Raw genomic sequence first — 23,405 nt, forward strand, 5'->3', positions numbered from 1 at the left:
AACTCCATTGTCATAAATCTCCAGTCTTGGAATGACAAATTTAATAAATGCTATCACCTAAATAGGGCACTGGTTCTGGATTACGTTGTGTTATTTACATGAAGTAGATAAATAGAAAAAAAAATTAACAGCAATAAAAACAACCACTTCAATAAATGACGAATGTGTAACTACAACTCGGAATCACCAAAACGTTGCAGCATAAAAGGAGGCCATAAGCCTGTCCTGACACCCTGAAGGAGCTGGGTCAAAAGCCTGGAACTCCCTCCTTAACAGCGCTGTGAGTGTACCTACTCCACAGGGACTCCAGCGGTTCGAGAAGGCAGCTCACCACCACCTTCTCTCGGGCAATTAGGGCAATGACGGATGGATAATAAACGCTGAGCTCACGAGTGAAACCCACTCCCCTTGAATTAATAAAAAAAGAGTTCTGGGAAGGATGACTTGTGGATTGCGGATTATGGACAGGTCTTGTAGAGTCAGGAGGTGAGTTACACACTGCAGGATTCCTAACTTCTGAACTGCTCTTGTTGCCACAATATTTACATGGCTAGTCCATTTCAGTTTCTGGTGAGTTTCTGGTAACGACCAGGATGTTGATAGCGGGGGATTTGGCGATGGCAATGCCATTGGATGTCAAGGGGAGATGGTTTCATTCTCTCTTGCTGGAGGTGATCATTACCTGGCACTTGTGCGGTGCAATATTACTTGTCATTTATCAGCCCAAGCCAGGATATTGTCCAGGTCTTTCTACATTTGGACATGGACTGATTCAATATCTGAGGAGCTGTGAATGGTGCTGAACATTGTGCAATCATCAGTGAACATCCCCATTTCTGACCTTATGATGGAAGGAAGGTCATCCTTGAAGCAGCTGAAGATGGTTGGGCCTTGCCCCGAGGAACTCCTGCAGAGATGCCCTGTATTAATTGACCTCCAACCACAACCATCTTCCTTTGTGCCAGGTATGACTCCAACCAGTGGAGTGTTTGCCCCCTGATACCCATTGAATCCAGTTTTGCTGGGGTTCCTTGATGCCACACTCGGTCAAATGCAGCCTTGATGTTAAGAGCTGTCACTCTCACCTCATCTCTGGAATTCAGCTCTTTGTCCGTGCTTGAACCAAAGCTGTAATGAGGTCAGGAATCGAGTGACGCTGGAGAAACCCAAACTGAGGACAAGTGAGCAGGTTATTACGAAGCAATTGCCACTTGATTGCATGGTTGATGGCCCCTTCCATCACTTTACTGATGATCGAGAGTAGGCTGATGGGGCAGTAATTGGGATGGATATGTCCTGATTTTTGTGTTCAGGACATACCTGAGCAATTTTCCACATTGCTGGGTGGATGCCAGTGTTGTAACTGTACTAGAACAGCTTGGCTAGGGATAATGGCAAGTTCTGGAGCACAAGTCTTCTGTACTATTACTAGAATATTGTCAGGGCCCAGAGCCTTTGCAGCATCCAGTGCCTTCAGCTGTTTCTTGATATCACGTGGAGTGAATCAAATTGGCTGGAGGCTGACATCTAAGATGCTGGGGACCACTGGAGGAGGTCGAGATGGATCATCTGGCTGAAGATTGCTGCGAATGCTTCAGCCTTATCTTTTGCACTGATGGGCTGGTCTCCTCCATCATTAAGGATGGGGATATTTGTGGAGCCTCCTCCTCCAGTGAGCTGTTTAATTGTCCACCACAATTCATGGCTGGATATGGCTGGTCTGCAGAGCTTAGATCAGATCAGCTGTTGTGGAATTGCTTTGATCTGCCTATTACTTGCTGCTTATACAGTTTGACATGCAAGCAGCCTTGTATTGTAGCTTCACCAGGTTGACACCCCATTTGTGGGTATGCTCCTGGTATAGTCAGGTATGTTTATCCATCTTATTGGTTCCCTCAGCATCTGCCACAAATCCAATCCAGCAGATATGACCTTTAAGACACAAACAGCTTGGTCAGTGGTGGTGCTACCGATGCCACTCTTGTCGATGGAAATTGAACTCCCTCCACCCTGAGTACCTTCTGCCGCCTTGCCACCCTCAGTGCTTCCTCCAAGTGGTGTTCATCATGGAGGAGTACTGATTCATCAGCTTGGGGGGGTAGGGGTGTGGGTAGGGGGGGTGTGGATGCGGTATGTGGTAATTAGCAGGAGGTTTCCTTGCCCATGTTTGACCTGATGTCATGATACTTCATGAGGTCCATCCACATTTGATGTTGAGGACTCCCGGGGTAATTCCCTCCTAATTGTTTGCCACTGTGCCCACCACCTCTGCTGGGTCTGCCCAGTGATGTTGATGGTGATGTCTGGGACGTTACCTGTAAGTTACGGTTTTATGAGGATGACTATGTCAGGCTGCTGCCCTCCATATTTTGGGTCAAGCACCCAGATGTTAGAAAGGAGAACTTTGCAGGGTTGACAGGGAAGGGTTTGTCATTTCCAGTCCTTAGGTTGATGTCGGATGGTCCATCCGGTTTCATTCCTTCGAGACTCTTTAGCTGTTTGATACAACTGAGCAGCTTGCTTGGCCATTTCAGAGTTAACCATATTGCTGTGGGTCTGGAGCAGATGTAAACCAGCAGATTACCAGAATCGAGAATGGTTTCATGATCAGCATTAGACTCTCAATCCAGATTTTTTATTGAATCGAAATGTATGTATCTCCCACTCTGTGGCTCAGCTGGGGAGTCAGTTCTCTAAGTCAGAAGGTTGTGAGTTCAAGTATCACTTTCGAGGTGGGAGTACGAAAGGGAAAGGCTGACACTCCGGTGCAGCACTGAGGGTGTGCTCCACTGTTGGAGATGCTGTCTGTCAAATCAAATGTTGAACATGCACCATTTTGAAGACGGGCAGTGGGGAGTTCTCCCCGGGATCCTGGTCAATATTTACCCTCAATCAACATCCCAAAAAACATTATTTGGTCCTTATCACATTGCAGTTTCTGGGAGCTTGCTGTGCATAATTTGGCTACCTTACAACAGTGACCGTACTCCATTGGCTGTAAAGTGAAAAGAGCCACCGAGGTTGTGGAAGGCGCTATCTAAAGGTAAGTCGCTTTTTCTCCAAGCAGAGGATTTCCCTAAACCTCACCGTCTCTCCACCCATCTCTTCACAGCGGGTTAGCACTGCTGTCTTACAGCGCCAGAGACCCAGGTTCGATTCCAGCCTTGGGTGACCATGTGTGTAGAGCCTGCACGTTCTCCCCGTGTCTGCGTGGGTTTCCTCCGGGTGCTCCGGTTTCCTCCCACAGTCTGAAAGACGTGCTGGTTACGTGTATTGGCCAAGCTAAATTCTCCCTTGAGAATATATAGGTTAGCAGCGTAAATATGTGGGGTTACGGGGTAAGCCTGGGTAGGAGTCGGTGGGTTGAATGGCCTCCTTCTGCACTGTGGAGATTCTATGATTCTTGTGAACCACTGTTTGAAATATATCTCACCGACTGGACTGTGAGCCACCTCCCCTCCCCCACCCGGCCCCCTCCCCCAATATCTCTGTTTTGTTGTCACATTTTCTCTGATTACATTTCCCTGGGACGCTATGAGATGGTTCATTGCGTAAAAGACATTCTATAATACAAATTTTAAAAATTGTTATTCAGAGGTGTTGTATAAACACAAGTTGTGGACTGAATACTTTGAATAGCAGGAGAGGGGGAGAGGAGGAAAGAGATAATTAAAGTTTTTTTTAGTGTCACAACTAGGCTTACATTAACAGTGCAATGAAGTTACTGTGAAAATCCCCTAGTCGTCACACTCTGGTGCCTGTTCAGGTACACTGAGGGAGAATTTAGCATGGGCAATGCACCTAACCAGCACGTCTTTCGGACTGTGGGAGGAAACCGGAGCACCCGGAGGAAACCCACGCAGTTAAGGGGAGAACATGCAGACTCCACACAATGACCCAAGCCGGGAATCAAACCTGGGTCCTTGGCACTGTGAGGCAGCAGTGCTAACTAACCATTGTGAAATTGTGCGCAAATAATTTGTGGCAGATCACTTGGAGAGGAAAATGACATGAGCCCTTCCTGCTTCAGCCAGGTGAGGTCTCCCTCGCTGCGACTGAGGATCATGGTGCTGTGTTTCCACACAAAGTCAGGGTCTCCCACTCTTTAGATGGCGCTTTTTTTGGGAGGCTGTGTCTCCTGAGTTTATGGCAGTTCTTCCTGCCAATCCCGCGGAGTTCTTTGGCTGGGAGAGAGAGGGGGGGAAAAAGTTTTTTTTGGGGGAAGAAAAAAGCCTGACGTCAGGGTCTAACATGGTAGTGTCACTTTAAGAGGTGGGAGTGATCAGAACTTCTCTGATCCAATTTCAGGGATCGCCTTGCGAAATGGAGGGCTTGCTGAGAAAGTAGAGCAGGGGAAGGGAGAGAGGGGATTGCTGACTCCAAACTAACACCCTTCCCAAAAACAATGCGCTGATCGGAAGTCCCAGCGAAAGCGCAACTCGCTCAGAGGGACAAAGTGTCAGGTCTCTCTGGCTGGGGGAGGAGGAGGCTGGCTAACTTTTGGCGGAACTTAGCACACAACACACTCACGAAAAAAAAAGTTGCTTAGCTCCTCCTCTTGTGTTCTCCGAGATTGATTCCATTCTTGAAATTCCACCATCGCTGTCAACTTCGGGAAATATTTAATGGATTGAAAAAAATAATCTCGAAACCACAAAGTTTCTTAAACTTTTGTTTTTTTTTGAAATAAAAAGAAACAAGTCCACAATTTTGAGTGGAAGCCTTTCTCTCTTTCCCCCCACCCTCCCTCCCCAGGTCGCCGGGAGGGTTTTGTTGGTAAAAGCCTCTCTCCGCTGTTTGTGTAACTTCTCCGGAGGTGAGTCTTTTGTCAGTTTCATTTGGGTCAATTTCACCGCGGAATCTGCGCCGCTCGGATCGGCGCAGGGGAGAGAGAGAGAGAGAGAGGTCTGAACAAATCTTTGTCATGTTTCACATTTTTGTAAAAGACGAACTTCCGCAGGGGAAAAAAAAAGCGAGGTTGAGGGGGGGAGGTAGAGAAAGAAAATGATTCATGTATAGAAGTGTTTTCGGGCTGTTTGTTTGGCTGTTTTGTTACTTTTCTCCTTGTAGTTGGATTTAGTTTTTTTTTAATCAGTGACCATGTTGTGTTTTCTCTCTCTCTCTCTCTCTTTCTCTCACACACTCACGCAGCGGCGGAAAGTTTTCCGAACTTTTGTGTGTCGGCCACCGCTTGTTGGTTGCTGCACTTTCAAAGTCGAATATTGTCACCTGGGGAAACCGAGGGCACCAAAAGGCACACAGGTATCGATCGACTGGGCACCTGGATAACTATAGGAGATCCCAAGATTGTAAATTTCCGGAAGGTTTTACCAGGGTAAGTGAAAACATTTCCAATCTTAAAGATCCGATGATGCTGCAATTGTAAATTGAGATTTTTGTTTTAAAATGATACATTTCACCGCCCCCCTTCCTTTCTCTCTCCTTCGTTTCATTTATTATTCATCGAGTGCTTCGCCTTATCTGACCAGTTTGCGTTTGAAATATTCCGCAGACGATCGGGTTTAAACTAGTGGGTGTCATCTGTGGGACTGGGAGTAAGTGGTAGATTTGAGAATGGTTGCTCTATTCTGCATATAACTTTCCTCCTGCCCGGGACCCTTCAGAGGAAATAATAAAAATGTCAAAATATTCAATTTCCTTTTTCCTATTGTTCCCTCAACTCAACTTGTCTGTGCTTCGAACACTGTGTCCTTGTTAGGATCTGTCTCTCTCTCTACCCAGTTTTTATATATTATGTGTCAATGAAAAAAGTTTTTATTTTGTCCTACTCATGTACCCTTGAGTTATTTCCTAATGAGCTCGTGGTTTCTCCCCGAATGTGCGTGCATCATTGGGGTGCGGTAATAATGGAATTTGGGGGTGGGGGGGCTCTACGTTTGTCTAGCGCCCGTCCCCGCCCCAGCTGCCCTCCTGAAGCGCCAGCTAGTCCGCTTGGCAATGTAACAGCGAAACTATCAGTTTGATGGTGTTTACTGTAGACATTATAATTGAACAGCCGGGATTTCGAAGCTGGAATCTGATTTCATGGCAAGTGTGCCGGCTAAATCTTCTGAGAATGGCTTTATGTAGTTTATGATGTGTGAATTTCGTGCAGATTACAGCCTGTGTTTGTTGATTTGAGCTTTGTTGGTTTCATCAATTTACACGCTGGTTACAGTAAATCCCTGATGTTAGGGGTGAGATTCAGAGTGTTCACACTTCAGGAATAGCTCAGGATTCATTACCCCCCCCCCCCTCCCCTTTTTTTGTGTCCTTCTGCATCAAGGACACAATATTGTCAGTGACAGAAATGTTGCTTTAAAGAAAATCCCCCAAACCACAAGGTATAAATAATTTTCACCCTTGAGGGGACTCGGTATCCCCTCACCACCATCCCGTGCGCAAAACCAACTCCCTCCTGCGTGTGCCGAGGCTCAAACCAGCCGCATCCAGGCAGGTTAAACTGCCCCATGGAGTAGAGATGTTCCCCTCTTCCATCACCGATTTCTTCACAATGCCTCACAGTGAGTGTGTGGTAAAGTGTGGCAATTCATTCCAAATTCAATTTCTCAACTATCCAGGCTGGAACTCAGCTGTCAGTCTGCCAGGTACCTTCCCATTCCTTATTATAAACAGAGAAATCTTGGATAAATGCAAAATACTGCGGATGCTGGAATCTGAAACATAAAACAGAAAATACTGGAAAATCTCAGCAGCCTCTGTGGAGAGAGGGTAGAACCAACGTTCCAAGTCTAAATCGCCCTTCGCCAGAGCGCTCGGACAAAGGGCCATCCAAACTCAAAACGTTGGCTCTACTCTCTCTCCACAGATGCTGCAAGAAGTCTCTCAACACCAGGCTAAAGTCCAACAGGTTTATTTGGAATCACGAGCTTTTGGAGCGCTTCACGAAGGAGTAGTCCTCCGAAAGCTCGTGATTCCAAATAAACCTGTTGGGCTTTAACCTGGTGTTGTGAGACTTCTTACTGGGTCCACCTTAGTCCACCGCCGGCATCTCCACATCATGTCAACAGATGCTGTCAAACCTACTGAGATGTTACAGCATTTTCTGTTTTTGTTTCAAATTCCAGCATCCGCAGTATTTTGTTTTTATATAAGAACCTGTTTATTTCTGTCTTAAATACACTCAATGACCTGGTCTCCACAGCCTTCTGTAGCAATGAATTCCATAGATTCACCACCCTCTGGCTGAAGAAATTCCTCCTCATCTCAGTTCTGAAGGGTTGTCCCTTTACTCTGAGGCTGTAACCACTCTCTCCCACAAATGGAAACATCTTTCCCACGTCTACTCTATCCAGGTCTTTCACTATTCTGAAAGTTTCAGAGATAAAACTGGATGAGTCTGTGTAAGTGGTAAATGTCAGCTGAGATTTTGTAAATTGAGTTTGTGTCTTTATACGCCCTGTTTGTGAACAGAACTCCCACTTACCTGACGAAGGAGCAGCGCTCCGAAAGCTGGTGGCTTTTGCTACCAAATAAATCTGTTGGACTTTAGCCTGGTGTTGTGAGACTTCTTACTAAGTGGTAAATGTCATTGACTCTGAATGCAAGTTGGCATCCCAAATAAATTTTGATGATTTGTCAAGTCCTACAGCACAAAATGAGGCCATTGGGTCCACTGTGTCTGGGCTGGTTTTTCTAAAGCCGTGTTCAGTTAGTTCCACTGCCATCCTCTTTTCCTCATAGCACTGCAAATATTTCCACGCCAAGTATTTATCCAGATCCCCTTTGGAAGTCACTGTTCTTTGTGTTTCCATCACCATTCCAGGCAGTGCTTATCAGACCATCAGACCTCACTGTTTTTAAAGTAATACAATTGTCTTCATCTCTCCCCTATTCCTTCTGCCAGTGAGCTGAAATCTTCATTACTGTCCCTCCTGCCCTGAAATAAACATTGAGAACAAGGGAGCAGAGGAAATAGTGATTGGACAGTGAGAGGTTTGAGATGTGGGAATTTACCACTTGTATTACAGATCACTAGATGGAGAGCAGGATCGGGAATGTGCTTGTTATACTATCCCAGTATCCCAGTCTGCCTCGGGATAGGGACTGTGCTTGTTATACTATCCCAGTCTGCCTCGGGATAGGGACTGTGCTTGTTATACTATCCCAGTCTGCCTCGGGATAGGGACTGTGCTTGTTATACTATCCCAGTCTGCCTCGGGATAGGGAATGTGCTTGTTATACTATCCCAGTATCCCAGTCTGCCTCGGTATAGGGAATGTGCTTGTTATACTATCCCAGTATCCCACTCTGCCTCGGGGTGTTGAGGGCAGTTGGAGTTTCCCCTAATGCAGGCCCAGCTTAGGTTAATTAACTCTAAAGTGAGGGGGTCCAAACCTGGGACTTCCCCGGTCAGATTTAGTGAGCTGTTTTAGCATCTTTTGGCGATTCCGTTGCACAGAAGATGGCATATTTCTGAAGTTGCAGATTCCTCAGAATTTAGTTTGCTTGTGCATTGCGATCTGAAGCCTGAGCATTGCAGCATACCATGGATGATGGGATTTTTATTGCTATTTTGGATCTTGGCATTTTGGTGTTGGGCACCTTTAGCAGTTGAATGGGAGATCTCATCTCGGCATCTATGTGAGTCTTCGATCCCTATTGATAATCATGTTAAGATCACTTCAGCCTGTGGGATTGAAGTCAAATCTTGCAGAATAGAGAGAATTACTCTGTCCTAGCATTGTTTGTGTGATTGAAGCTGTCCCGTGGGTAAGTCGTGCAGTGTTGAAGCTGACTAGAACTGTTCAGACAATCCAGCGATGGTTAATAAGCCCTGGTCTGAGTGAAGAAGGCTGCGGGCCTGCTGACACGCACTGCCCTGGCTCAATCACGGGAACTGGCCACTTGGGTGAGCCACTGAAGGGTGACCAAAGGCCCATGTTGTCCTAACCCAGTCTGGAGTTAGTGTCTTTTATTTTATTTATTTGAACAGAAGACCTCATATTGCACACCAAATTATTTATTTATTAGTGTCACAAGTAGGCTTACATTAACACTGCAATGAAGTTACGGTGAAAATCCCCTAGTCGCCACACTCCGGTGCCTGTTCGGATACACTGAGGGAGAATTTAGCATGGCCAATGTACCCTGATGTGGAGATGCCGGCGTTGGACTGGGGTAAACACAGTAAGAAGTTTAACAACACCAGGTTAAAGTCCAACAGGTTTATTTGGTAGCAAAAGCCACACAAGCTTTCGAGGCTCTGAGCCCCTTCTTCAGGTGAGTGGGAATTCTGTTCACAAACAGAACTTATAAGACACAGACTCAATTTACATGAATAATGGTTGGAATGCGAATACTTACAACTAATCCAGTCTTTAAGAAACAAAACAATGGGAGTGGAGAGAGCATCAAGACAGGCTAAAAAGATGTGTATTGTCTCCAGACAAGACAGCCAGTGAAACTCTGCAGGTCCACGCAACTGTGGGAGTTACAAATAGTGTGACATAAATTCTGATTCTAGGATCGCATGATAAAGACTCAGGAGGAAAAAAGCAGAAATATTTATGTGAAATAGTGTGACATAAACCCAATATCCCGGTTGAGGCCGTCCTTGTGTGTGCGGAACCTGGCTATCAGTTTCTGCTCAGCGACTCTGCGCTGTCGTGTGTCGCGAAGGCCGCCTTGGAGAACGCTTACCCGAATATCAGAGGCCCTGACCAGCATGTCTTTCCGACTTCAAACAGAGGTGTGGAGAAGAATATCTGGTGTAATGTGAAGCGGGGGGAGTGGGAATTGTGGGAGTCTGGTCGGGAGTGATTATTTATGTGTTTCTGTAGGGAGTTTGCACAGAAATGAAAGGATGATTGTATCTCTGAGGAAGTGCTTTATGTTAATAAAGTTCCCCTAAATCAGAGAGTGTGTATTCGCTCAGTTTGTAAATAAATCAAAGCAGGTTGGATAACTTGCTTCATTTTGCATGGAGCTGAGGACAGAATTTGCCTTGTGATTTCCCTCTGTTGCAACTTTCAGCCACGGAGGTGTGTTTTTATCCTTTGATCTCTCTCCGTGGCCATGACCCAAACCCCCATCTCTCCTGGAGCTGAGGTGTGATCCCATGAGAGTGTGGTGACTAGGGGATTTTCACAGTAACTTCATTGCAGTGTTAACGTAAGCCTTAATTGTGACTAATAAACAAATATTGTGACCGTGCTTCATGTGTGAACCTAGACAGTGAGTGGGGAATGGACATCCTGGATGGACTTGTTTGTGTCCTTGCCTGATGTCCACATGTACACTTCCTGGTATTAATGGACTGATTCTCCAAGGTTCAGGGTCACTTGTATAACTGCTCTTTTATTTTAAAATTCATTTTTGGGGTATGGGCATCACTGGCTCAGCCAGCATTTATTCCCCCATTCTTAATTATCCCTGAGAAGATAGTGGTGAGCCGCCATCTTGATCCGCCACAGTCCACCTGCTCCCATGGTGTAGTATAACTCCTTGTTGGGATGGTGCGAGACCTGGTGTCCCATTTGAAGTTGACTAGCTGAACAGAGACAGGAATTTAAAGCTGGAACTTCATGGACCCTAGTGAGCCAATAGAACAGAATGGTGAAATTCCATGCCACTGCACACACTCGTTTCTTGTTGCCCCTTTTCTACCCTGGCCTTAGTGGGAAGGTTGGGGTGGTGTGCTTGATGGACATTGCTATCGGATAACGACGTGCCGCAATGATGAGTAGGGAGCCTGCATCTCCGAATTCTCCCCCACCCTCCAGTACCCAAGTTTGCAGAAATGCTACCTCCAGGAAGGAAAGAATTGGGATGTTGATGGAGGCTGGGATTTCGTTCCGACCCTCCAATTGCGAGTCTTGCTGAGCTGGAATGTCACAATAGACTCCTTTGCTTGGGAAATGTTCAGTGACGTGCCAAGCCCAGTCTTATTGTCTTGGAATGGAGCTGGAGCAGGGCAACTGTTAACCTTTCCTCCTCCCCTGCCTACACTTGTCTGACTCCCATTTGCCTTCGACTGAGGGTGTGCAGCGGTGTCATCTTTTGAGTGAGACATTAAACTGAGACCTGTATGTCCTCTCAGGTGGACAGAACATGGGGGGGCGGGGGGGAAGAGGTGGTTTCCTCCCTGCTCCCCTGGTCAACATTGATTCTTCAGTCTGCATTATCTGGTTCTTACACACTTGCTTTCTGGGAGCTTGTTGTGTACAGTTGGCTGCTGTGTTTATCACGGTGACTACATTTCATTGGCTGTAAAACACTTTTAGTGGTAGCTTCGCTGAACTAGTAACCCAGAGGCCCAGGTTAATATTCTGGGGGCGTGGGTTCAAACCCACCATGGCATACGGTGGAATTCTTCGATAAATCTGGAATGTAAATTTAGAGTCAGTTTGATGGTCACCATTGCTCTCACTGTCGCAAAAACCCACCTGGTTCACTCGGGAAGGAAATCTGCCATCTTTACTTGGTCTGGCCTACATGTGGCCGCAGACTCACAACAATGTGGTTGACTCTTAAATACCCCTCTGGAACGGTTGGCCAAGCCACTCCGTTCAGGATGGGCGCCTAATGCTGGCCTTACCATTGTGGGTCTACATCCTGTGAAGGAATTTTTAAAAAACGCTCTGGGACTTCCCGAGGTTGAGAAAGGCACTATATAAATGCAAGCCTGCCTTTTCCTTAACTACCACTCCAGTGGAGTCGGGTTAATCACCGAGACAAAGGGAACAGCAGCACTGGATGTTTGAAGCTAAATTTCCTCCCCGCCCTCTCTGTTACTGCTGCTTCTATCCACAGGTATCTGGGATACCAAAAAGCTCTGGTGCTGACTGGTTAGAAATGTGTCAGAGTGAAGTTTACCCCTAATTACATGATAACTCACTTTAATTCCTTTCATAATTTCCTTTGGAGATATTAATTAGCATTGGTGCTTTTTTGAAGTTTTTAAACTAATGTTTAAGCTATTTGTAAAGTGATATCATCCGTAGTAGTGAAAGAATGTTCAGCCTCGGGGATTGCAGCAGTCAAAGGCCTGTTCAGTCCTCCTCTCTAATCTTCACACATCAGAATGTTGTCCCTCATTCGTTGCAAACGCACCCTGAACCCGGCGTTGATCCCTGAACCTGGCGTTGGCTCCCGCACTCTGACCCCGGGCGTTGGTCCCTTGTGGCCTCCAGCTCTGGCATTGACCCTTGACCCCAGCATTGGCTACTGCACTCTGACCCCCGCCGCTGGCCTCCCTGCCTTCTGACCCCGGGCTTTGACCCCAGAACCCGGCGTTGGCCTCCCTGCACTCTGAACCTGACGTTGACCCCTGGGCGTTAGTCCCCGTGGCCCTGACCCTGGGCTTTGACCCTGCACTCTGAACCCACATATGCTTGTGTAAGATTGTGGGTCGGGGGGTATACTCTGAAACAGTGGGGTGGAGGGACGGTGGGAGAGGTGGGAATTTGAGTGTGGCTGTGAGGCTGAGAGAATCTGATTATCAATCACTTGCTCCAAGCTGGAGAAGCTGCAAAGTGGCTGTCTGCCTGACAAGGCTCCGGATTCTTGTTAAGGAAAGCTAAACAATGGTGATGCAGCTTGGCCAGTGGGGGAAAATAGATAAGCATCTGGTTAGATTTGCAGCGATGCGGGTATGTAGTAATATTTAATCGGATGAACCAGTTGAAAGAAGAAATCTCGGCTAATCTGCAGTGAGAATCTGAGTGTTTGGGGTTTCAATTGTTTCCTGAACACATTGGAGTGCGGAAACTGCAGGAAGTGATAGAGTGGTTACTCAGAGTTCAGCACATTCTCTGGCTCAGAACAAGATTGACTCTTTTTTAAAAAGAAAGCCTGAAATGAGGCAGCATATCCTACGCTCGCTGTAACAGACCTCAACCCTGAGTCTCCTCTTATCTGTCTCAGTGCATTTTTCAATCAGGTTCCACCTCAGCATTCTTTGTCGTTTAAGCAGCTTGTTAAAACCCTGGCTGTTTGCTTTGTGTCAAAGTTATTTATAACTTTGTCATTTTATTTTTTTCCCCCCCCCTTTTTCTCAAAGGGGCACCACCATCACCGAGAAGCCCCTTGGCAAACCTCGTTTTCTGTTTGTTTACGTCCATGTAACTAAGCTGGGCACAATGTGTCAGAGACTCGCTGTGTCTTTCCGTTGACACAAGTCAAGGACGTTTGGTTTGTAATGTCCCTGGAGTCATGGAGTGTGATTCCCAACATATTGGCAAACGCTTTGGGATCCCCTTTTAATTTTATTCACCATTCCAAACCTGTGCCCTGAGGATAAGCTGAGAAATAAGATTCCAACATTGTTCTCCATGGTGCCCTGGGGGGGGATAGTAGGTTTCAGCCGCCCCCCCCACCCCCCATACTCCAGCCATTGGTCAGACAACACATCCATCTTTGTAACACACTGCCTTCCTACACCAATTGGAAAGCAAAAAGTCTCATTACCCCATTGGCTGATGCGTTTGACTCTCAGCCAACGAGCCTTTTGTTTCCCCTATTTTCAATAACTTTTCATATCTGGTGTAGTGAAATCTTCAAAAGAAACCACAAAAAAAATTTTTTTTCATGTCCGGATGATTTTTCTCCAGTGTTTTACCCACCGCTGTCCTGGGGATTGAGCTTCAATTCCTGGAGACCCCAGGCCAATTGTAGAGGTTTGGCAACTCTTCCTGGGAGGCCAGTCCCTTATTTCGAGCGTTCCACCACTTTTACATTCCACTGTGGCACCCAGAGCATCCCAGTAAGCCTCCGCTGTGCCTCCGCTTACCACAGTTGCAAGCCCCTGTTGTGGGTTTTCCCCCCCACCATCCTCCAAAGGGCAGCCATTTTCTAAGTTGACTCTAAAGAATCTCGCAGAGGAAGCATGCACCTGATTCTGGGATGAATCACCCGGTCTGAGGAGGCTGGGATGAAGATTCGCTCCCCCACCCCTCCCCTGCCCCCCAACCATCCCTTTCTCATGGCCAGTGGATCTGTTGTTCTCCAACAACAACCAGTAGGTGCCATGCTGCTGGACTATCCTGTGGGTTTGTTCTGGCCCTTGCTCCCAGTATATGGCACTTAGTGGGTGATGGGCCTGTAACTTGTTTGACCCCTCTGAAAAAAAAAAGTGACTAATCATCTTGGGGTTCTGGTTGATGGGTGTGTAAGAGGGAGGTTTTGCCATTAACATGCTTGTGTTTCTTACATGAAGTCTTTCTCGGAGAATAGTTGTCGATTTAGGCACTTAATGTTTTGCCAGACTTTGCTTCTTAGGCCAGTATGACCGTGTGGAATCTGCCCCTCCATCCTACCGTCTCTCTCCTGTTTCATTGTCTCTCCTAGCAGAATCTTTCACTGCATCATAAATATAAACCTCTTTCATTTGCTTCTCTCTCTTTCCCCCGCCCCCATCCCTCTCTCTCCCCCTCTCATGTCTTCTCCCCTCCCTTCCCGGTAAGTGGTGACTCCTCCCTAGCCTGGGGATAAACAGGCCAATGAAAGCGCTCCTAATGCCACTTTGGCTGACAACAAACCATCAGTCTCGACACAGCTGAGGAATTTGGAAGTTGGATATTCCCTGGATTGATATGATTCCCTCCCACGCTAAGCTGTGCCCTTCTCTCAGTTAGTGGTCAACCGGGAAGGGTGGTGTCTAGACGCATTGTTTAAGAGGGGGTTGGTTTTTTAGAAGAATAAGTGTGAGATTCTGAAGGGGCTGGAGTCAGATGCTTAGAGGTTGTTCCCCTTTGTGGGGGAATCTACAACTCGGGAGCACATGTTTCAAAATAAGAGGGTTCTTAAGACCACTTATGGGTGGCACAGTAGTTAACACTGCTGCCTTATAGTGCCAGGGACCTGGGTTCGATGCCCAGCTTGGATCACTGTCTGTGCAGAGTCTACACGTTCTCCTGCGTGGGTTTCCTCCAAGCGCTCTGATTTCCTCCCACAATCCGAAAGGCATGCTGGCTAGGTGCATTGGCCATGCTAAATTTTCCCTCGGTGTACCCAAGCAGGTGCCAGAGTGTGGCGATTAGGGAATTTTCACAGTAACTTCATTGCAGTGTGAATGTAAACCTACTTGTGGCACTAATAAATAAATTTTGAGACCAAGATAAGGAGGAATTTCTTCTCTTAAGGGTCATTAGTGTTTGGAATTCTCTTCCAGTGAGCAGTTATTGAATATATTCAAGGCTAGTTGGACAGATTTTTGATTGAAAAGGGAGTCAGGGTAATGGTGGGGTGGCAAGGCAGGAAAGGCCTCATCCAATCAGCCATGATTTTATTGAACACTGGAGCAGGCTCGAGGGGCCGAATGGCTCCTTCTCCTAATTCCTGTGATCCTCAGATCACCTCTGACTTTAAACTGCAGAGAGAACAGGACTGTCCACTCTCCTCCATTGGATAACCTTCTCATCCCAAGAATCAATCCTGTAAACCTTTGCACCCTTTCTAAGGCAAGTCTATTCTTCCTGAAGTACAGAGACCATAAACTACAAAGACCACTGGGGGTGGTTTCATCAAAGCCATATACAATTGCAGCAAGACTTCCTTAATGTTGACTTTCAATTGTCAATATACCCGAACAGGCGACTAGGGGATTTTCACAGTAACTTCATTGCAGTGTTAATGTAAGCCTACTTGTGACTAATAAATAAACTTTGAACCATGTCTTTGACCATGGCCAATCCACCTAACCTGTTCATCTTTAGACTGTGGGAGGAAACCCACACAGACGCGGGGAGAATGTACAAATTCCATATAGTCACCTGAGGCTGGAATTGAACTCAGGTCCCTAGTGCTGTGAGGCAGCAGTGCTAACCACTGTGCCGCTGCACCTGCTTATTCACTTGACGTTATGTGAGCCAAAATACCCTCTGAGCACTTAATAGTTATTCACCATTTTCCAGAAAGTCTATCTTTCCATTCTTCCCACCAAAGTCAATAACCACCCAATTCCCCTCATCATATTCCATCTGCCACCACCTTGCCCCCTATCTATAGGTTTCTTGTACATTCCTTTTAAAACACTTGAAGCAGCTTTTGCAATTTACTCTCATTCTATTGCCTGCCTCTGCTCTCATTCTTTTGGTAAAGCTTTGCTGGTTTGTAAAAAAAAAACTCTCCCGATTCTCAGATTTGTTAATCTCCTGGCAGATGGATCAGGCGGAGTTTTATTTCTCAATAGAATCAAAATTCGTGGAAAATTATGAGACATTTTTTGAACTGTTTTTGTCATTGTTGATCTACCATTCAGTCCTTTGATTGGATTTGCCAATCTGATTTACCCAACTTGTTCTTGTGCTTGGTTTAAGAATCTGGTTTCAGACTCAAGTACATCATTCTAGCATTCAGTGTGAAATTCTGTCATATGATCACTCTTCCTGACAGAGACTCTTGCCATGGGATTAATAATTAACCCTTTCTCATTACGCAAGACCAGGTCTAAAATAACCTCTTCTCTGGTTGGTTCCATGATATTTTAAGAAACTGTCTCTGGTGCCTCTCGTGAAGTTGTTCTACAAACTATTGTTGCGAATTTGATTGGTCCAGCCTAAGACTAACGTCCCCACTGTCATTGCAATATCTTTGATACTAGTTCCCCTTTTCTGATTAAATACCCTGTCTAATGGTGCTTACCCAGTGCGTGATTTCTATCCATCAGTTGCTGCAAACTACAGGCAATGAGCTACCTGCTGCCTGCTTCTCAGTATTATTTTGGCTTCTAGTATTTGTGAAGGAAAATGCTATTTCACTCCTCCTTTTACTGCTCTCCCCCCTCCTCTCCCAACGCTCTTGCTGGGATTTAGTCCCACCCACTTCAGCTGCTCTTTGCCCAATTGTGAACCTGGAGAGCGAGTGTTGTCGAGTTATTCAGCTCCACTGGCAGCTAGGCAAGTGCCTTTTTCGGGGCAAGTGTCTGTGTTATCATTAGGAATGGGAATCCTGGATGATATCCTGGATGATCCTCTCTGGCGGATTCAGTGTGAGAATTGAGCCAGAGCTGGTCCTCACCTCTGTAAGAAGTTTAACAACACCAGGTTAAAGTCCAACAGGTTTATTTGGTAGCAAAAGCCACACAAGCTTTCGGAGCTCCAAGCCCCTTCTTCAGGTGAGTGGGAATTCTGTTCACAAACAGAGCATATAAAGACATATAAAGAGTTTCACTGGCTGTCTTGTCTGGAGACAATACACATCTTTTTAGCCTGTCTTGATGCTCTCTCCACTCACATTGTTTTGTTTCTTAAAGACTTGATTAGTTGTAAGTATTCGCATTCCAACCATTATTCATGTAAATTGAGTCTGTGTCTTTATATGCTCTGTTTGTGAACAGAATTCCCACTCACCTGAAGAAGGGGCTTAGAGCTCCGAAAGCTTGTGTGGCTTTTGCTACCAAATAAACCTGTTGGACTTTAACCTGGTGTTGTTAAACTTCTTACTGTGTTTACCCCAGTCCAACGCCAGCATCTCCACATCCTCACCTCTGTGCCATATGTACTCACAAGCCCCCAGGGAGCGCATTCTACCATGGCTGATCCACCTAACCTGCACACTTTTGGACTCTAAGGGGCAATTGAGCATGGCCAATCCATCTACCTACACACCTTTTGGAGTGTAGGAGGAAACCCATGCAGACACTGGGAGAACGTGCAGACTCCACACAGACAGTGATCCAAGGCCGGGTCCCTGGTGCTGTGAGGCAGCAGTGCTAACCACTGTGCCTCCCTCATCTCTTGACTCCCCTGTCCTTCAGGAATGTCCATTTGGATGACAGCAATGCATCTTCTTTAGGCTGCTGCCTTAACAATGCTGCATCAAAATTTGATGTGAGATTAGGACAAGTGACCAAAGGGTTGACGTTAAGGATCATGTCTCTTGGCTGCTCAGAATCAGGCACACACTCTGGTTCTCTGGTGGCAATGCACTGATTGTTCTGGACATCTCCTAGTGTAGTCTGGTGTCTCCACCCCCACACGGTTCCAGGCCTGAGCCTGCTGATATTTTATTAGTATTGTCTGATTTTATGCAGGGTGCAGATGAAGCTACTATCGACCCATGGAGCATGGAGTTTTAGCAGAAAACACTTTTGGTTACTGGGGCAAATAGTTTGGTGCATTCCACAAAAATCGCTGACCTTTGTTACGGAAAGTCCCAGAGGTAGAATCAAATAGAATAAAGCTTCATTGTCCACACAAGTGGAAAGTTGTCTTTGACTTCATACAATCATTAGTGAGTATTTAATGCATACCTACATTCATATTTGTGCATATATAACATACAGCCATAGAATATTGAGAGGATCTAAGTGTGAAACCTTTATATGGTAGCTTTAATCTGAAAGCCAGAAGGCATTTTGTACACAGACATTGATAAGAGAAAGGGGAAAGTGGACAATGCTGGAAGACATTAAGTAGAGGTCAGAGACAAGATGACCAAAAGTTTGGTGAGAAAATGGCTGTTGTTCTGGCTCTTGGGCTGCCAATGCCTCATCTGTAAAATCTTCATGTTCCGTTTGCAAATCCCTCAGTAGCTTCACCCTATTTCTCTAACCATCTCCCAGCCACATAACCCTCAGGTTTCTGTACTACCCCAGTTCTGGCCTCTTGTGTGCGTTCTTGGCCATGCCTTTAGCTAACTAGGTTCTAAACTCTATACAAATCACTGCTTTAAACCACTCAGTCGCTCCTTCCTCGAAGATGCACCAAAACGCTTTTTCCTTTTATCAATTGTTTGCTCATCTGTCCTGGCGGCTCAGATTCAAAGTCTGTCTGCCGACTCTCCTGTGTCTCGGGATGTTCTACTGTGGTGAAGCTGCTTTCGCAATGATCATTTTTTAAAAATGCAGAGAGAGGCGGAATGGACATAAAGAAATGGGCTTTGCGATTGGAGGCAGAAGGCTGTGTCATCAATGGTAGGATGAAGGGCGAGGGGAGGGGGTTGGGGATCCACGCTCGGAGGGGGTCAGGGTTCCAAGGATTCCACGCTCAGAAGGGGTAGGAGGGATACAATGAGAGTCAAGGCCGAGGAAGGATTTGATGGAGAGTTCAATGTGTTGGGGGCTTGGGGAAACCCCTGTGGGGCAGTGAGGACATGGGGAATGGGCAAATGCTACTCTGTCAGATGACATTGAGGTTTCTGGAATGCCGAGGCCAGAAAGGAAAGATATCTGTGGACTAATGGAGTAGTAAAACTCAGACCAAGGTTTTTATTGATTTGATTTATTATTGTCACATGTATTAGTCCCATACAGTGAAAAGCATTGTTTCTTGCGTGCTATACAGACAAAGCATACTGTTCGTAGAGAAGGAAAGGAGAGAGCGCAAAATGTAGTGATAGTCATAGCTGAGGTGTAGAGAAAGATCAACTTAATGCAAGGTAAGTTCATTCAAAACTCTGATGGCAGCAGGGAAGAAGAAGCTGTTCTTGAGTCAGTTGGTACGTGGCCTCAGACTTTTGTATCTTTTTCCCGCTGGAAGAGAGTATGTCCAGGGTGCATGGGTTCCTTAATCATGCTAGCTGCTTTGCTGAGGCAGCGGGAAGTGTAGACAGAGTCAATGGATGGGAGGCTGGTTTGAGTGATGGACTGGGCTTCGTTCATGATCCTTTTTCAGGGGCAGCGTTGATTCATGTGGATCGGGTGGGAGTTGTGATTTTGGTGATGGAACAGGATGTGGAGTTTAAGGGTGAACTCTGGCACCAAGAGATGGACAAGTTTCACATCACCTGGTTCAGGCAGAGTGAACAATACTGGACCACTGAGACTGGATGATTTAATAGTGATTGAAATAGAGTGGGGGAATACCTCTGTTCCGGCACACACTGTGGTTAGAACCAAATGGAATGTTGTGGTACCTGTTTGTGTCAAAAGCTTGAGGATTGGTGCCCTGTCTTTGACCAGTTGGCTTCCGGCCCTAAGTCCGCTGGCCTGATCAGGGACCAGGAGACCAGTGCTGCTAAACCCCTGAACACACTAGGCTGGTATATATTTCTCTCACTCACCCCCCCCCCCCCCCCCCCCCCATTTATTTTGCCCGGGGCTATTGATGCTGTGACCTCTCTTTGGCACTGATACATTTGACCAAAAGTGAGGGGTTCCATCTCTGCAGTTTCGTACAGAGAGCCAATAATATCTCTCAAGACTGATAAAAATGGCTGGCTGGGTGAGGCAGTTGGAGAGTCACTTTACAAATCGGCTTTTGACTTTTGAAATTGACTTGAACTTTTCAGACATTTCATCCATTTCTCCACCCAGTAAACCCAATACATAAAATGCTGCAAATACCCAACAGGTCAGATAGCAACAGGGGAACAGAGATGGTGTTTCGTGCTGGTTTAGCTCAGGTGGCTGGTTGTGATGCAGAGCGACGCCGACAGCACGCGTTCGATTCCCGTACCAGCTGAGGATGTTTATGAATCTTGTTTATGAACCTTCTCAACCTTGCCCCTTGTCTGAGGTGTGGTGATCCTCAGGTTAAATCAGCACTAGTCACCTCCCCCCCCCCCCCCGCTCAAAGGAGGAAGTAGCCTTTGGTCACGTCTGGGACTATGGTAACTTTGCTTTTACCTTTAGTTCGTAGACTTTTGAGAATAATGTACAATCGGTGAGTGGGATTGTTGTAATTGACGGAATTCTCACTGCTTTCTTGGTAACTGGAAGTTTGACTTGTTGCCGGTGGACAGTTCAGTTCAAAAGTTGAAAATTTACCAGTTTGTTTCGTGAAAACTGGCCCAGCCACTCTACCTATAGAAAGAATTTATACATCACTATTACTTGTATCCTAACTCTCTCTCCGGGTCCTATTCATCCAATACTCTTGGGCTCACGAGCTAAGTGTTGCCTCTTGATCTGGCAATCTGTTATTCTCATCTATGTTTTCAAACCCCTTTGTGGCCTTGGCCCTTCTCTATCTCCGTAACATCCTTCAGATCCTCAATATCTGTGCGCTACTCCCATTCTTTCACATCCCAGATTTTAATCGCTCAGTGCTATTAGCAAGTGTGCCCTCAGCTCCCTGGGTCTTGAGCTTTGGAACATTGCTGCACCTCTTCAAACTCCCATCTGTCCACCTTTTTAAGCTGCTCCTTAAAACCAACTTCTGTGGCCAAGCATTGGCTTGTCTGCCCTCGCGAATCCTAAAGTGCATCAGGTCAGATGCACCTTGAGGAGCTTTTTTGTTAACGTTGCAAGTTCTGTAGAAAGGCAAGCTTGTAAAAATTGGGAGCTGACAGGGCAAGGACTGAATTGGTTAGTTCGATCGAAGGTGGAGGGCACGGTGGCACAGTGGTTAGCATTGCTGTCTCAGCCCCAGGGACCCGGGTTTAATTCCAGCCTTGGCTCACGGTCTGTGTGGAGTTTGAACATTCTCCCTGTTGTCTGTGTGGGTTTCCTCCGGGTGCTCCGGTTTCCTCCCACACTCCAAAGATGTGCGGGTTAGGTTGATTGGCCATGCCAAATTGCCCCTAGTGTCAGGGGGATTGGCAGGGGAACTGGGTGGGATTGTGATTGGTACAGACTCGATGGGCTGAATGGCCTCCTTTTGTACTGTCGGGATTCTATGAGTCTACGAATCCAGGGAAAGTTATAGCTCTTTGATTTCTCCTCACTTTTTCCAGAGGGGGTTTCCCCCCCAAACACTGTGACGTGAAAGCCTGACTAAAGACAAAGTTCCCTCTGTGCCCGAATGTGAGCGAGCAGACATATTTGTAACTTGGGCAAGAAAAATGGGAAGAAAACAATATTTACAACCTGGAAGCTTTCAGTTTGACGGCAGCTCAGTGAACAGCCCTCATTGAAGTGTTGGTGTGTTTTTGTTTGTGTGTTGGAGGTGACCCAGCTGAGGGGGGCGTTGTTAAACCTTGTTAAACAAACCTAGGCTCTGGGATCTTCCCCTCGCAATGGGTTTGTCAGGCCGAGAAGTAAATAAATGGTGTAGCTTCACCCATGGCTCGATGGGGTAAGGGCTGCATTCAACTTACACACACCCACAGCAGGAGGGTCTCTGCTCTTATCCTCACGCTATACTGGGCTAGTAGATCTCGGTGGAGAGTGGGTTGAGGGTGCGCAGTTGTCCCCTGGACTCCTGCCAGTGAGATTGACCAGGGTGGGGTGAACAGGGGGGGGAGGGGTGGTGAACGGGAGAGGGGGCTTTCCGTAGGTCTCAGCATGCCTCAGTTGATAGTGTTGTTGCCTCCTGAGTTAGCAGGTTGAGTGTGTAAGCTCTACTTGCCAGAACCGAGGGAGTGCTGCACTGTCAGAGGTTTTTTTTGGTTGCCATTTAAAACCAAAGCCCTCATCTGCCTTCCCAAGTGGACTTGAGATGTCACTATTTCAAAGAAGAATGGGGGAGTTCTCGATGAGCTGGCAAGTACTTAACCCTCAACCAAGACCATTAAAACCAATTATCTGGCTATTATCACATTGTTGTTTGTGGGATCTTGCTGTGTGACAATTGGCAGCTGTGTTTCCTACATTGTAACTGTGGCTACATTTGTTGGCTGAGATAATAAAAAGGCACTATATAAATGCAAGTCTGTGTTTTCTTCTTTGTTTCTGTCTCTTATTCTGTAACTACAATTATTATAGAATCCTACAGTGCAGAAGGAGGCCATTCGGCCCATCGAGTCTGCACCAACCGCAATCCCACCCAGGCCCTATCCCCACAACCCCATGTATTTACCCTAGCTAGTCCCCCTGACATTAAGGGCAGTTGAGCATGGGCAATTATTTTTGAGTTGCACATCTTTGGAGTGTTGGAGAAAACCGGAGCACCCGGAGGAGACCCACGCAGACACGGGGAGAACGTGCAGACTCCACACAGACAGTGACCCAAACCAGGAATTGACGCTGTGAGGTAGCAGTACTTGCCACTCTGCCGCCCCAAATATTGGAATATTGTTAATGTTCTATTATCGAAATCCAAGGAAAGGCTGGATGATTTGTCATTTTTTTGCTCTAATTAGAACAGGTAAATGGGTTCTTGGGAGCTGGGGTCTGATTTTCTATTATTCGGAAATTTAAGCCTTCCCCAGTGGCACCGTCCCACTTGTGCTGAGGGTTAGAGTTACCCCTAATGGGCCTGCTTAGCATTTGTAGAAAGTACGAGACATGAGAGCTATTTAAGTTTGTAACATCTGAACACCGTGTCATCACTGTTAGCTAGTGTCCCTCCCTCCACCTTTCCCAAGCTCTGCCACCTGGCCTTGTCCCATCTCCCTGTCCTGGATGGTCTTCCCATCTGGTAAATTTACTGTATGTTTCGCTTCTTCTTAAATCTCTCTGTGCCCTCGCCCAGCCCCAGTTTGGAAACCTGCAGGATGTGCGCACTAACTCAAACTGCTTATTCCTCTGACTTGGCGTTATCCTTTTCTCCTCCACTACCCTTTCTGCTGAAAGCTTTCTACCCTTCGGGATTCCCATCTTGGACCACTTTGCCTTACTT

General features: G+C 46.5%; 1 protein-coding gene across 12 annotated transcripts in view; it reads left to right on the forward strand.

Annotated features, from left to right (window-relative positions):
- Nucleotides 1–4,248: 4,248 nt before the first annotated feature.
- LOC144479160 (transcriptional enhancer factor TEF-5-like) overlaps nt 4,249–23,405 on the forward strand; it is a 260,276-nt gene continuing 241,119 nt past the window's right edge. For 9 of the 12 annotated variants that reach the window (XM_078197725.1, XM_078197727.1, XM_078197736.1 and 6 more), the window contains exons 1-2: nt 4,319–4,816; nt 5,152–5,335. The gene's annotated coding sequence lies outside the window, so the exon portion shown is untranslated. Of the gene's footprint in view, nt 4,817–4,845; nt 4,906–5,151; nt 5,336–23,405 lie in introns of those variants that run through there. The other 3 variants (XM_078197743.1, XM_078197742.1, XM_078197737.1) reach the window with 3 other exon arrangements.

The sequence above is a fragment of the Mustelus asterias genome, chromosome 25 (assembly GCF_964213995.1).
Source record: "Mustelus asterias chromosome 25, sMusAst1.hap1.1, whole genome shotgun sequence".
Classification (NCBI taxonomy): Eukaryota; Metazoa; Chordata; class Chondrichthyes; order Carcharhiniformes; family Triakidae; genus Mustelus; species Mustelus asterias.